Source organism: Lacerta agilis, chromosome 5, assembly GCF_009819535.1.
Source record: "Lacerta agilis isolate rLacAgi1 chromosome 5, rLacAgi1.pri, whole genome shotgun sequence".
NCBI classification, from domain to species: Eukaryota; Metazoa; Chordata; class Lepidosauria; order Squamata; family Lacertidae; genus Lacerta; species Lacerta agilis.
Genome location: NC_046316.1, coordinates 30,734,575 through 30,749,638, shown reverse-complemented (window position 1 = coordinate 30,749,638; position 15,064 = coordinate 30,734,575). Strand labels below are relative to the sequence as shown.

The 15,064-nt window shown below is 42.0% G+C and overlaps 1 long non-coding RNA gene across 1 annotated transcript in view; it reads right to left on the bottom strand.

Annotated features, from left to right (window-relative positions):
• LOC117046781 overlaps window positions 1–14,821 on the bottom strand; it is a 45,443-nt gene extending 30,622 nt beyond the window's left edge. The window contains exons 1-2 of the long non-coding RNA XR_004426624.1: window positions 14,745–14,821; window positions 14,126–14,229 (exon numbers count right to left, since the gene is read on the bottom strand). This is a non-coding gene — a long non-coding RNA (uncharacterized LOC117046781). The remainder of the gene's footprint in view (window positions 1–14,125; window positions 14,230–14,744) is intronic.
• Window positions 14,822–15,064: the final 243 nt, after the last annotated feature.

Here is a 15,064-nt window from a genome sequence, read left to right as displayed (position 1 = left end):
ATGTGTGTTCTGTTTGTAATTCTAAGAACACATGTTTCATTGATATTTCAAGGTAACCTAACAATAAAATATGCAGCTACCCCAAGCAAGCTGGAGATGCATTCATCTGCATCTCAAATTGAACTACTTTGGAAATTCAAGCAAGAGCTGAATTTCATACAGGTGTTGTTGAAGCTTCCCAGGATCTCATTGTTGAGGGGAGGAAGGCTGGGACTTTAGGATGGTCCTGTGAGTACGTTGAGTTCTTTACTTCATTGTGTTCCCTTCCAGCTCATCTCTGTCAAGAGACAAAACCTGTTGTTGTTGTTGTTGTTCAGTCGTTCAGTCGTGTCTGACTCTTCGTGACCCCATGGACCAGAGCACGCGAGCCATGCCTATCTTTCACTGCCTCCCGCAGTTTGGCCAAACTCATGCTAGTCGCTTCGAGAACACTGTCCAACCATCTCATCCTCTGTCGTCTTTCCCAACATCAGGGTTTTTTCTAGGGAGTCTTCTCTTTTCATGAGGTGGCCAAAGTACTGGAGCCTCAACTTCAGGATCTGTCCTTCTAGTGAGCACTCAGGGCTGATTTCTTTAAGAATGGATAGGTTTGATCTTCTTGCAGTCCATGGGACTCTCAAGAGTCTCCTCCAGCACCATAATTCAAAAGCATCAATTCTTCGGCGATCAGTCTTCTTAAAACCTACGGAATGCCAATTCTTCTTGACAGCAATACTTTTGCTTTAGGATTGCGGATTAATTTTAATGGGATAATACGTTGTTATTGCATGATGGGGCTGTTGAAGATGGAGTTTTCTGATTACAGGAATGCTCCATCATTGACATAAGGTGGTCTTAACAAATGCCAACTCCAGGAGAAAGCATTCAGACAGGGCTGCTTGTCATTTCTATTTAGTTTCCTCTCCCAGATGGATTTGGTCACTCATCCCTTCCCCCTGAACTTTTTTTTTTTTTTAAGCTAATCATTTGGCTGTGAGGCCTTTTCAGCAGTATACATTCTCTTGGCATGGTGAATCAGCACTTCTTAAAGGTTAAGGCACACAATCCCCCATAGATCATTATCAGCTGCATTCTTTATTCAGGCAATGTCAGCTATTGCTCCATTATTTGTATGTTTCTCCAGTGCCACCTTAAGCTTCAGTAAATTGGCCTGAGGGGCTTTGCTGCAAAGACATCAGGGTGGTTTCAAAGCAAAGGAAATGTGATTGCTGTCACACTGCCTTGTGGAGGGGTGGCCTGAACTGATGAGGAAGGATTAATTTCCCCCCTCCCTCTGCCAGCCTTTATCTGCCACAAGAAGATGCAGCTCTCCTCCCAGTGATCATCTGTGGCTAGGGTCAGGAAGACACAACAGAGGAGAGGAAACAGGAAACCCGCTTGCTGCAGAATGAAGAAAACATCATTTGGAGGGAAGTGACAGGCAGCTCCTTAGAGGCAGAAAAGCTATTAAGTGTTCCCTTTTCAAACCACATCCTCCTTCCTCTTTCCCAGCCCTGCTGCCACTTACAATGCCCCAGATCAAATTCACCTGTGCAGCCTTGGGAGACGTAAGGCCAGAACAGAGGAGAAAAACTCAACCCTGGAAAATGACCTGAATGAGGAAAGGCAGAATGCTGCTTCTATAAGAACTACTGCATTAATCACCATCATAAAAGGAGCTCAGTTGAATGGGCACAGAGGCAGAAGCAGTGAAATCTTGCTTCTCAAAGGCACATGCTGCAGGAAAAGTCTTCCACCTGCATCCATGCAGCATCTTTTAATGTTTCATTTTGGGAAGTAGTGTGTTGAGGATTCCAACCTAAACACATTATTTAATGGCAATGATGTAGTGGCCCGATGCAGTCTTCAATACAATCCCTTTGCCTGGCATTCAGATGATACATCTGAGCACATAGCATAGAGACTGCTCCCCAGTGTGGGACCTTTGTGAAATAAAGGAATTTTATCCTACTCATGTTCACAAGTCCCACTGAGCTCAATTAAAATTTACCTACTGCAATCTAAGCCTGAGCAGCATTAGGCATGACTATGGCTATTGAAAGCAATGTGCTTAAATACATCTATTCTTCATGAGCCTGGGCTGTTTATATAGAGTCGCTCATTTGAGAAAATACTAGCTTGAGGTTACTTAAACTATCTTCTTAATTTTGATATACATTTTATGGGCATAGCCTGGGGACAAAAAAGGTTCAAGTAAGGGTTTGCAAAATAAAACACTGCTGAGCTTTGCTTATATGAGAAACTTCATTTTCTTTTCTTTTTTTTGCTTCAACTCCCCCTATTTTATCTGCCTATATAAATTGCGCTTGTTATGCAAACCAGATTAGCGCATTGATGTGGGTTATCTCCCAGCTGTGGCTTCTTTTTGAAGGCAGTTTTATGTTTAATAGGGACACCCAGCATAATAGCTCTGGAAACATAATGCAGTGCACACAATGGTACTTCACTTCCTTTGTATCCCATTTCAAACTGTAGCTTATACCTTCAGCTTCCCTTGGGACTCTAATAGCACTTCGAGCAAAATTAAACCCTATTCCCATCGAAAGAGAAGCCAATGTGTGGATGGATGTTGCGGATGAGAGTAAGGAGTTACATGACCGTGGGACTTCTGCTTTCAACATTCATTTCTACTTGGTTCATGTATGAAGGGGGCTTGATAATGTGGAGAGTGGTTTCTGATTCCTAGAACTACCTACGAGCACCCAGGAAGGAAAATGCAAAGTGGATAGCATAAAGATACAGAAAAAAAAAGAAAGGTTTAGCCCTGTGAAGCTGCCATATAGGACGGAAGAAGAGTTGGATTAAAAGATTCAGGCAGGAATAGTTGAAGATTTGAGAGACAAATTAAAAGCTGACGAGACAACAGAGACTGTGGATAAAGGAAGCATCTCAAGATTGTGGAGAGGAGAACAGCAGCCCTCTGCTCACCTGCAACATTGCATGCAGATTCCAGCACAGGAGTGGGGGAGATTTTGGCAAGAAACTTACGTCTCGGGGGCCACAAACTAAATTCTGGATTGGGACCTATATGTCCCTTGTGTATCTCGCCACAAGAAGTGACAACAAGGAGAAGCTGGACTAACTGAGCATTTAATCTGAGCACCGATACCGGATCTGGAAATAAATGAGTCGATGGGATGAAAAGCATCAACTCACATGATCACAACGCTGCTAAGTGGATAAAGGTGGCCGTGCATACTGGGCCACTCCACCTTTAAGAGTTCTGTAGAAGAGTGGATTGTCACAGAAACTACACCTACTGAAACCCCATTCTTTGCACACCCATTAAAGGTGTACAAGCCCTGCCACACACACACCTATTTTTTTTAATTATTATTTTATTTTGCATCTTGCCCCCTAGTATAGGCAGCAGAATTCTTAACAAGAAGTGAAGCTGGAAGAAAAGCCGGCTGGAAAACAAAGCATTACACTAATCCAAATGAGAAGCAATCAAAGCCTGAACCAGTGTCTTCAGCAGGTGATTCCTGTACCTTGTTGGAGCTGCCCATGCTTTTGTATGCTTCAGCAAGTCCCCCACCCACCTTGGCAATGTGCCCAACCCTGAAGTTTTAACAAGCTGAGATCAGAAGCTCCCTGCTTTTATCTTCCCACCTTGAAACGCCTGCTGCGGAGCGCACCTGAAGCAAATGTCTTTCAGTTGTTTCCTATATCGCTGTCCTGGGATTGTATTAGATGTTTGATGAATGCATGTATTTCTCATATGTAAGCAGTGATATTAATATAGGATTATACACTTCCTACATTGCCAAAATAATCACATCTGCCTGAGCAATCGCACCTACTGAATGCTACAAACTGTTATTCTATTACAGTGACCTCTGCCATGCTAAGTCCCTGTGAAAATGCATGGAGGCATCTAGATATCTAAACTCAGCTTTGAATAGTTAGATGAGGCCCTGTCTCCACAGCCACTGGACTCTCTGCCCCATTAGCAGAGGTGGACTTGGGTAAAATAATGTGCTGAGTGAGGACAAAATTCAGCACCCTCCCTCCTCTTGCCTTCCATTCTGTGCATGCTATGAAGAGCATTTTGTCATAGTTTTGTGCCCCCTCTGCTTGATGACCTGGGGGGGGGGACTGCCCACACCGCCCTAAATCTGGCGCTGACCATTAGACTGAGTGAGCTGACTACCACAGGCAGCTGATTTTGGGTGTCATGACAAAGCATCAAATCGAAGGTGCTTTGGGGGTTTTGTGCCTCAGGTGCCACTGTGATAAAATGGTTCAACTCCTAGGTGCAAGGCTCTTTCCAGAGAGTAATGTTGGGTGGCTTCTGCTCTGTCCAGTGGCAAATATTCTGTATTGTTCCATGGGATTCTACTTTGTCCCCAATGCTTTTAAATATCTGTATGAAGCTGCTGTATGCAGTCATCAGAGGATTTGGGAGTCTGGTGTCACCAGTATGCTGGTGACACACACCTTCCTCTACCCGCACTTTACTATCTTAGCCATATGTGTTGGTGTTGAACCACTGCCTGGAAACTGCATTGGATTAGAACTGGGGCTAATAAATGGAAACTGAATCCTGATAAGACAAAGACCATTGCTTCTTGTATCGGAGCTGGATATTTGATCTGTTCTACTGAGAGCTGCACTCCCCCTGAATGAACAGGTACTGAAGGTGCTGTTTAGATCAGCTTTGTTACTTGAGCACAACCGAACTCCGTAGCAAGGAGTGCCTATTTACAGCTCTGGCTTGTTTGCATGCATTGCTTCTTCCTGTGATAGCCTGGCTACAGCTTCGTATGTTTTACTGATCTCATGTCTCAACTACTGTGATATGTTTTGCAAAGGGCTACTGAAGAATGCAGTGTTTTGGCTGGGACTTCTATATAATGTCATGCAACATCTGTTCTGCAGGATCTGCAATGCCTGCCTATACATTACTGGACCCAATTTAAGGAGTCAGTGTTAACACACAAAGCACTAAGTAACTTGGGGCCTAGATATTTGGCACAGTAGTGCCTCCCCACCCTCATTTCAGCTTACCTGGGCCCTGAGATCAACAGGGGGGCCCTTTCCCAGTGTCCCACCAGCAGGTGCAGCTTGCTGTGTAGTGACATGGGGTACGGCCTCCTCTGTTGTGGCTCCCCCACTGGAATTTCATCCCCCATGGATGGCCACAACATAGTGGTTCTTCTGTCACTGAGTGAATACATATTCTCCAGATTATCTATCCCTGCTTAAAGTGTCCTTTTTCAGATTAGATGGTCAGAGCATAAACAGTATTCCAACTGCAGTCACACCATCAATTAGAAGCAGCTTGAACAGACATTCAGGAAATAACTGCCTTGAAGGGGTTCTCCCACCCCTTCTAAGGACTTCTTTGATGGACATTCAATTGTGTGTACCATTTCAAAAAAGTCTGGGGTGCCTTGAATTCTGGGTGTGTGCTTACTTTCTGATCATCATGTAACACCTAATATGAATCTTCCCCTACTTTAAAGATAGTTTACCTGCAATGTTCTAGAGCAGGCATAGGCAACATTCGGCTCTCCAGATGTTTCGGACTACAATTCCCATCATCCCTGACCACTGGTCCTGTTAGCTAGGGATCATGGGAGTTGTAGGCCAAAACATCTGGAGAGCCGAAGGTTGCCTATGCCTGTTCTAGAGGGTTTTTCTGTGGGTGCGGTGCCTTTTTAACGTTTATTTTCTTATAGTTGTTCTCAAAAGAGTGCTTTGATAATATGAAGACAGAACATCAAAGTAACCCATAATAATAGCTCTTTGTATTTACACAGTCCCATTAAGGAGAGGATCTCAAAAGTGTTTTCTGCTTCTTAAATAACAAATACAATTAGTTGCAAAATATCATTTCCCCGAGGTCAAAGAAGCACCTAATCTGAGGTCACTTACTTTAACTTCACAAAGAATTTCCCCTGGAACAAATGGTTGGTTGCTTTCTGCTACGCCATGCAATTGCCTTCTGAAACTTTCCCTGTTAGTCATCAAGCACATGGGGCCTGCAATCCTGTGCATGCTTACCTGAGAGTAAGCTTAGTTGAACATAATAGGACTTCTGAGGACTAGAATGGATATAAATCAACGAGTTTCCTCTGTAATGGAGCTTGGTTGAAATAATATATTGATTCAAATGTGATATTAATTTATAAATCACATTGTGACTATTAAGTGTTTTGTTTGGTTGTAAACTGGAACCAGGTGCCTGATCACACAAGGTCAAAAATTTTGTCTGCAATTCTTTGTATATTTATCTGAGACTGAACACGTGGAACTTACTTTTCAATAAACGTGCATAGGGATGAGACAACAAATGGCCACATTATGATTCAGGCAATGCATTTAAACTCACAGGATTCAGGGGAACCTTTGACCAGTGCAAGGCTCTTACTCTACAAGGCTTTTTCCAACTTAGCATACATTTGTTGTGTGAGAAAAAAAACTGAAATCTAGAAGTATACTTCTCTTAGCGCCAGATTGTTGAGTCTATTGCACAGTACCTCAAGATGCCTACTAGTGTAAAGGTAAAGGCAAAGGGACCCCTGACCATTAGGTCCAGTCGTGTCCGACTCTGGAGTTGCAGCGCTCATCTCGCGTTACTGGCCGAGGAAGCCGGCGTACAGCTTCCGGGTCATATGGCCAGCATGACTAAGCCGCTTCTGGCGAACCAGAGCAGTGCACGGAAACGCCGTTTACCTTCCCCCCAGAGCGGTACCTATTTATCTACTTGCACTTTTGACGTGCTTTCGAACTGCTAGGTGGGCAGGAGCTGGGACTGAGCAACTGGAGCTCACCCCATCACGGGGATTCAAACCGCCGACCTTCTGATCAGCAAGCCCTAGGCTCTGTGGTTTAACCCACAGCGCCACCCGCGTCCCTCGCCTACTAGTATAAGGCACTGTAAAAAACTCTTACACCCTGCCTGAAGAAGAACCCTATCTGAAGAAGTGTGCATGCACATGAAAGCTCATACCAAGAACAAGTTTAGTTGGTCTCTAAGGTGCTACTGGAAGGATTTTTTATTTTATTTTTTATTTTGTTTTGACCCTGCCTTGCAAAAGGTGTACTGGCACAAAACGTTGTACAATCTTATGCCTAAGGTTTGCATAACTCTCAATATGTTTGCTGGTTTGCAAACTCCTTTGCTAACTCATACAGTAGTTTGCAGGCACTACCAGCATGTTAAGCCTGAGAAGAAGACTAAGGGGAGACACAATGGGAGTGCTCTTCAAATACATGAAGGACTGTCACAGAGGAGATCTCTGCTGCCCCAGCGGACAGGACTATATTTAATGGGCTCAAGTTACAGGAGTGTAGATTTCAGCTGAACATTAGGGGAAACATTGCCATGGTGAGAGCTGCCCAACAATGGAATTAATTACTGTATCTACAAAGGTGCTGGGCTGTCCCTTCTACCCCTCTCTGGAGGTCTTGAAGCAGAGGATGGACAGCTTTCTGTTGCAGATGCTCTAGCTCTGGATTTTCTGAATCAGGTAAGGGGTTGGACTCCAAGTCTCCTCTCCCTATAATCATGGATTTCTAATACAATTCAGGCCTTGCAGCATTCTTGGTTATTTTAAAAGGTTGTTGCAGCTACAAGGCTTACAACTACAAGCCACAGTTGAACACAATATTTTTGTTTGATCTTAATTCCTTCAGTAGGACCAGCCTAAATTTGTGATGTAGCATGCATGCCTTCATGTTTCATGGTGCTGTTCACACGATGGATATTCAAGAGAGAGAGAGAGAGTAATGTCATAGGCAGACCTGATATTTCCAAGTTAAGGCACACTATGAAGCTCTTGTCTGCTGCTTGGCTGTGGTGCACTGTTACAGACTTATTCATAGTCTCATAGTTCAATAGGCCTTGTAATTCAGCAAAGGAACCCAGCAACTACCGGTAGTGCCATGCAGCAATCCCAGCAGGACTATCGGGAAAGACATTCAACGCTCCATTTAGCAGAATGTGCTGGAGGGTCCCCAAAGGCAGTGGGGAGGCTTATCATATTTTGAAATAAGGGAAGTGATACGCATCATTACCATCTAGAACAGGTTGGCGAATCTGTGGACCTCCATATTAGGCTGGACTTGGACTCCCATCAACATGCTGCCTGGGGCTGATGGAAGTTCAACAACACCTGGAAGGTGAGGTTCCCCAGCCCTGATCTAAAGAGACCTGATTCCAAGATCATGAAGGTCAGAGTCTAACATTTTCCTAAATGCACCACTTTATTGGAGTCCTAAATTAATAATGGGGAACGTCTTGCAAGTATGCAGCCCAGTCACATGTATGTTTGTTCATAAGCCATGGCTATTCTACTCAGTGGGCTTTATTCTAAACTAAATGTGAACGGCCTTTTCAAACAATAACCCCCTTTGTCAGTTTTGATTATTTTCGATTGCTTGTACTTTTATTTTTATAACATTGTTAACTACCTCGGTTGAGGTATTGCCCCCAAATGTGGTATATAAATAACCCTGCGAATAAATGAATGAACGAGACTGCAACATTCATTACATTAGATATGCCCACAATGTTCAATTCAGGACACACAATTTCCCTTTTAAAACAAATACCACCCTCCTGACAATTCACTTGCCAAGCATGTGTAGTTTTAATTCCATTTTGGCCGCAGAAGGGTACAGAGAATCAGGTTAAACCTTTTTCAAGCTTCCTTGTTTGATCCCACTAAGTAAGTGATATGTACAGATTTTTTTTAAATAAAAAAACCACTTACTGAAAAGCGGTGGGGGGGGGGGAGCAGGTGATTTGCTTTCTGGTAGAGAAGTTTTAATGATTAAACAAAAGAAAAGAACAAGGTACGCCACCTGCTTAAGCTGTTCTCTCCTGTTCTTCTAATTTGGCTACAGGGCTGGGTAACTGAATCTTGATCCCATTTGAGGTTGGGAAATGCATACAGGTGGCCAAATATCCAATTATTTCAGTTCTAATAAAAAACTACTATGGGGGGGGGGGAGAGAGAGAGAGAGAGAGAGAGATTGGGAGATGAAGTTGTTTATTAAATTTTCTTCAACAAAGAGATTACATCCGTGGGCAATTTAAAAAAATGCTTTAATTTTGTTTTATCTATATGTGCTTGATTCTGTTCTCTCTCTCTCTCTCTTTGCCAATAATTAAAGGTTTTGGAAACAGTATTGAGGGTAGGGAAGTAGGTTAAGGAACATATGCACTGCCTGTGTTGCTCCATGAACGCAACAGAAAACAGGAGGAGAACCCACTTATTGCCTTGTATTTCCAAAAGAAAAACAAACAAACCACCCAAGTGAATGCCATTCTGGAAACAATGAAGTCACATGGGGGATCACATCACTCTGCTTTCTCTACACCTCTGTGCACTAACCCATTTATCGTAGAAAATGTACTTTTTAATCTGGAGTTAAGTCATGCCTTGACCTCAACAACCTAGATTGATTCTGCTGCCCATGAGGGTGGGTGTGGTTACTTAATACACATCTGCAAACCTTTCTACACCTTTTCTTCCTTGCACATCTCCTGGGTGAATGAAAAAGGAAGTGGTGACTGTGATCTTGGTATACACCCACCCACCAGGTCACTGGGCAGGTGTGGATACACACCCTCCATTGTCAGGAAAGTTTTAATCTGTTTTCAAAGGGACACACTGTGTAGTAAGGCATAATCAATCTACAATGAACTTTGGGGTCGTTGTTTTTTGCAATGAAACCAGCTGGAATACTTTTTAGGAGCAAAAAAAAAATGCAACAGATTTTCCTATGCAGGAAAAAAATTACCCACTCTTCATCTGCAATAAACTGTTGTGCATTAGCAGCCTAAATTGCTCACTCCAATCTGGAGTCATTTGGAAGGTGGATTCTGCACAGAGTGAGGTGTGGTGAGGGAAGGTTGTTGCAGCTGGTGAGTTTCCTGGGAAAAAGTGGGAAATCTTGCACCGCTTGTTCTTGAGTTGAGTTCTTGAGCACACCTAATACACCTAATACGGGGATTGCAATATGGTCGAAATCATGCACAGGGTTATAGAAACAGAAAAGTGAAATTGTGGTTCTTGATTTGGGCTGTTTCAATACACCTTAGTTTATAACTTATTTGCAGTTCTGACTTCAGATGTAATGATAATCTGCAGCTTGTTTAAAGCAGCAAGTTGACGCTTCTAATCTGCTCCCAGCAGTCTCACTGGATGGAAGGAGGAAGCACTCATGCCCTATAGGCTCGATCAGGCTCACTGCTGTAACGTTAAACTATGTTACATAAAAGCTGGTCCGCAATATATGTTTTGTTTCATATTATGCTGCTTAGGTGGTGAAGCAACTGGAACTGTTTTATTGTAAACGATTCTGTACATGGATTCAATTAGGGTTGCCATACGTCCGGAAAATACTGCACCTGTCCTGTATTGTGGGGCCTGAATGCTCATATGGGGGGATTTTTAGAATATAAAGCAAACTTTTTGTGTCCAGATTTTCACCTCTTGGAATATGGCAACCCTAGATTCAATGGACCTGTACTTATGCATCTACATACACTCCAACATTTCTCCGATGAAAATAGGGAAGTCCTATTCCATAATAATAACAACAATAATAATTTTATTATTTATTACATCACCCATCTGACTGGGTTATCCCAGCCACCCTAGGCAGCTTCCAACACATATAAAAAAGTAATAAAATATTAAACATTTTAAAAAAAACTTCCCTATACAGGAGTCTTCTAAAGGTTATATAATTACTTATCTCCTTGGCTCAAGAGAGAGTGGCTGGGGCCTGGTGGACGGAGTATAAATAAAATAAAATAAAAGTACCGTAATGGAATAGGATGTCCCTATTTTCATCGGAGTAATGTTGGAGGGTGTGTAAGTGCCCTTGCTTTGAAAGGTAGAGATGCATGTATGCTACAACTAGTTCTGATTTGAATATATGGGAAACAAAAATGCTTAAGTTTGGCTGGATCATGTCTATTTATCTAGATTCTAGAATGTAACATAAAAGTTGACTTTTAAAAATTAAAACATTTTGGAAAAAGTATTTTTTTTGTCTACATCCTTTAATAATTTAATATTTAATATGATTGTTGTTGTTTAGTCGTTTAGTTGTGTCCGACTCTTCGTGACCCCATGGACCAGAGCATTTAATATGATAGTTTACTGTTATCCACACGCACTGTGTCTCTTATGTAGTACCTGCCCCATTGTCCTTTCTAAATTAAAAGCCTGCTTTTGGAAACATCTGAGAATATAAATGTCTTGAGTTGCAGCCCATATTACATACTGTTTTTAGGCTTCCCCTGGTGAAAATAGCCAATTCTCAATTTATTTTCATATTGTCAACAGACAAAGAGGCAGAGAAAAAGTAACTGTGAAAACCACATTCTATTCTAAACAAATATTGGCTACTGTCCTACCTTCAGGTGTTTAAATACTACTGTTGCACAATTTCCACCCCAATTTCTAAGCAGTATGAGATTCCAGGGGTTTAAGGTGTGTTTACCCATGTTGCCTTTTGGGAATGAGGCACAGCGGAGACTGTGGTGTCTTTATTATATGTGGTTGACCTAAACATATACGGTATATGTAGGGATTATGGTCGGATTGGCGCTGGCAAACCACGTCTATTCTGCCAAGGTTAGAAATACAGCGCTGGCAAACCACGCTGACCCTGGAACGTCAGGACGGGAGATACAGGTCAGCAGGACAGTAGAACAAAGGAGTGGTGGAAAAGTACTGGAAAGTCACAAGATGAGCATGGGAGGGGTGCATGAGAGAGAGGCGTGGAGGATGAGCACATACGCAATGGAGATGTCATGTGGGTAAGTTTTGGGGTGTTACCGGAGTACCCTGTGTAGGAACATTTCCTTATATGGTATGGATGTATCACCATTGGGTTTTTTGTTTCCATATTTGGTCCCTGAATTTGTTCCTGTGGAACTAATCATTAACCAGTGTGTGAGATTGCTAATAAAAGGGAGCCCTTGGGTGTGGCTCGGGGTTGCCTTCCCGTTGATACCATCCTGTCGTCACATCATTTCATTGCCGGTGCAACAGGTATACAGCTTAGGGTCTTGTTTCTTCCACAGTCACAGTTTAGGATTCGAAAAGACACAATCCATTGTATACTGACTCTCTCTCCACCTTGCTGACTTTAACAGCCTGCAACCTTTCCCCCCCCTAGGTCACATCCAGCCAGCTTTACTTCAAACTCTGCCTTTGTTTTCTCACTAACTATCTTACAGCTGGAGGAAGGGTCCCACCTACTAACCTCTGGCCTAGAGCTCCTCTCCATAGCTATCTTAATGGCTCATTTTTCAGGCGATTACCTCATCAGGAGACTGGCTTGATACTTTAACCCTTGCAGGATCTAGGGGTTCAGAAGCCTTGATTAAATTCTAACACCTACTAAACCCAGGAATTCAGGGTCTCTAGCACCCACAAACACATAATACTACTTAAGTCAATGGCAGCCAGTGTTACTAGTTACAGGATTTGTTGCTCTGTGGGAAAAAGTTGACAATGAAAACTGTTTGAAAACCATATACATTTACAGGTACTTAATATGAACAGTTAATATCTTCCTTTGTGAATGTTTGGGAGTGGGAGCATGAGCATATGGAATTATACCAGAATATTGCTTCCTGAGGTACTAAGGTATGGTAAGGACTACAAACTTACTTTGTCTAAAAATGCAAGCTAAGGTTCTCAGGATTCTGTAAAAGTTAACATAGTTACCCACTGCCCATGGCACAGTAGTTTTCTAAGCCTTCTGCATTTGCTCACTATTGCAGATGTATTTATAAACACCTATTGGATATTTGTCTTGAAGGGCAAGCTGGAGAAACGGTGAAGCAAGGAGCAGGTTGGCTGACAAGTAATGAATGGAACTAAAGTATTACTGCTGGAGACAGCAGCTGTCTGGTTTCTAAGAGACAGAGTGCATTAGCTACATGGAGGGCATGATTTCTGTAAACCTAATTTAGTTTTCTTTTATGAGAGGATGAGACCTGAGGCTGTAGAAATGTAGAGGGATTCAAGAGGAAATGAAATTTCAGGTCTGACAGGTTATGTGTGTGTGAGAATGATGAGTCAAAGAGTTTGTTGTGTCTGGAGATGAAAGATAACCTGATGATATGTACAGAGCAGAAAGTACTATTTAACTAAGGATGCTGTGTTGCCTATCATGGAGAAAGGATGCCCTGCTTGGACAACTCAGAAAGCCGCTTTGCTATATTGCTATCCCACAAGGACCATGCTGCAAGAAGACATTTATTATAATTTTGATGTAGTGTTTTATTTTTAACCTATTCTATTACTTAAAAAAAATAAAACTCTCTTTGCGCCATAGCATGCACTATCTGCACCGCTACAAATCATGCCAAATCTATTAATACCCCTACTTTTGCTTCTCGTTTGCACAGCACTGTACAAAGATTCCTTTGCTTAACACCTCAGTAAACATATTGTCCCTCCCTGACCCAACACAGATCTGAACCCCATCTCTATTAATGTAACAGGGATTGCAGTGCAAAAGGAATGTTAGAAACCAGGACATACAGTAAGTGCTAGCATTTTAACCAGTAAAATTAATGCAACAAACCCCATGTCTGAATGCAGCCTTGGAATCATGCACTTGGAAGGGACTGCCAAGGGAATCTAGTTCAGATCACAACAAACACAGGAAACTCTCTACGATCACAAAACAAAACAGAGATTCTCACTTAGAAGTAAAACGAAAACATTGCAATTTATTATCAGAGAATCATAGAGTTGGAAGGGACTCTGGGAATAATTTAGTCCAACTACCTGCAATGTAGGAATATGCACCTGTTCATTATGGGGATCAAACCGGCAACCTTGTCAGTATCATGCTCTAGCATAACCTAGGCATTATCTGGCTATTACTATTACAACCTATAACATGCTTACTCGCAGGCGAGCTGTAAAATAAAACTTGACTTAGATACAAGATGTCATTATGTAATGTTTACTGTTGGTTTAAATAGATGTTATATAAAACATTTATGGTATTATTCTTGCTTTATGGAGATAGCTAGATATTTGCTCTAGTTCCTTACCCTTTACAATAACTTGAAACAAATGCCCTTCCTAACTCCACCCTCTGTTAATTAACAGGCTTGTTAAGAGAATTTTACCTGAAATGTTCCTTCTGGGTCAGTGTTAGGTTCCTTTCTAGCTTTACAAAGGGCCTCATCAGAAGTCTTCACTCAGGACAGCTTCCCTCTGCAGTCACCATGACCTAGAGATAGAAGAGAAATTGGATTCCACGCATCTTCAAAGACAAACCAACTTGATTCAACAGGTGAATCAGAACATAGACATCATTTGAAATTCTCACTTTTCTCAATTTTGCAGCGCAGTTCTGCAGTCAAGTAAGCTAAGGAATTAATTCAAAAGTGCTTATACACTACTAGGGTAAGCATAAAAATGCATGCATTAGTGAAAACAGCAGACAAAAAACACATTTTTGCTAACATTGCTTTGTAAAAAAAAAAAAAAGCCTATTAGGCAAAAGTTGCATACAAAAATGTGCGTACAGTATTAGGAGAAATCCACACTAAACTGCTGGTGATTTTCATTTTTAAAATGCAAACTGATGTGGAAGGATGCAGAATTGAATTTAAGATTATAAATATTATAAATACTGAAAGAAACAAAAATGGACAGATTTGCCCATCTCTACTCTGGACTCAGCTCTTCCAAAGCCTGATGCTCAAATCACTCTATGATCTTGGAAGCCTTCTTAGCTCTCACCTCAAGTAATTTCAGATTCCAGGTGGGCTTCCCCAGCTGCTGCTACTTCAATCTCTCTCTCTCTCAGATTTTATTTTTATTTTTGGCTTTCAGAGTTTGTTCTTGAGTCCTGGAGTGAAGCTGTTTACACTACACCAAAGACTGTCCAACTGACTTACTCCAAACAGTGCCAGACCTGACCTTAAATTCTTTTCAGCCAGGACTATCAAGCCAATCCATTTGTTCCTGTTGGAATTCAAAACTTTCATTGGCCTATAATTACGGACCAATAGATTTGAATGGAATGTCCACCAAATGACCAGCCATCAGCTGTCCACATT